The following is a 1,579-nucleotide window of genomic DNA, read 5'->3' on the forward strand; positions in this document are numbered from 1 at the left end:
AGTGGGTGAGTGATGGCTGGGTGAGTGGGTGAGTGGGTGAGTGTATCCTCACCGCCCTGGGGAATCTAAGTGGATGGAGACTGGGTAGTTTGACGACTCTGCAAACGGCAACATTCCCTGCAGACACACAAGAGACACGCAGAGACACACAGAGACACACAGAGACACACAGGACACACAGAGACACACAGAGACACGCAGAGACCCCCAAGAGACCCACAGAGACCAAAAAGACACATCGAGATCTACACACACACAGTCACACACACACAGTGACACCACACACACAGTGACACACACAGTGACACACACACAGTGACACACACAGTGACACAACAACAACAACCACCATTCGACACTAAGTGGCGGTGACGTCACCACGACGCTTGTGCCAGGCATGTGCACCTTGAGGCCATGAGGTGACACACACACACACACACACACAGTGACACACACACACAGTGACACACACACACAGTGACACACACACAGTGACACACATACAGTGACACACACACAGTGACACACAGTGACACACACACACAGTGACAAACACCACACAGTGACACACACACACAGTGACACACACACAGTGACACACACAGTGACACACACACACAGTGACACACACACACACAGTGACACACACACAAACCTTGTTTCTTCCAGGTTCCTCCATAGATGTTGTAGCGCACCACACCACCATCACCACCATCACCACCACCATCACCACCATCACCACCACCACCCTGCACACATCACCACCATCATCATCATAACACACACACCATCATAACCCATCACCATCACCACCACCACCATCATCACCACCACCATCACCACCACCTGCACACACCACCATCACCACCATCACCACCATCACCACCACCATCATCACCACCACCCTGCACACACCACCATCACCACCACCACCATCACCACCATCACCACCATCACCACCATCATACATCATCACCATCACCACCACCACCATCATCACCACCACCATCACCACCACCCTGCACACACCACCATCACCACCACCACCATCACCACCATCCACCATCACCACCACCTCCACCACCATCACCACCACCATCACCACCATCACCACCATCACCACCACAACCATCACCACCATCACAACCATCACCACCATCACCACCAACACCACCACCACCATCACCACCATCACCACACCACCACCATCACACCATCACCCCACACACCATCACCACCATCACCACCATCACCACCATCACCATCACCACCACCACACCACCACCATCACCACCACCACCACCACCACCACCATCCCCCCCCCACCACCATCACCACCACCATCACCATCACCACCACCACCACCACCACCATCACCACCACCATCACCACCATCACCACCATCACCACCACAACCATCACCACCATCACCACCACCATCACCACCATCACCATCACCACCACCACCATCACCACCATCACCTCCTCCACGTGAGTCATGTCGATGGCGTTCATGAACGAGTCCGTGTCGTCAAAACCATCCACGTCCTCCTGACACCTGGGACACGGGGAGACACGT

This window comes from Lethenteron reissneri, chromosome 4, assembly GCF_015708825.2.
Source record: "Lethenteron reissneri isolate LAM-NWPU_2019-01 chromosome 4, ASM1570882v1, whole genome shotgun sequence".
NCBI classification, from domain to species: domain Eukaryota; kingdom Metazoa; phylum Chordata; class Hyperoartia; order Petromyzontiformes; family Petromyzontidae; genus Lethenteron; species Lethenteron reissneri.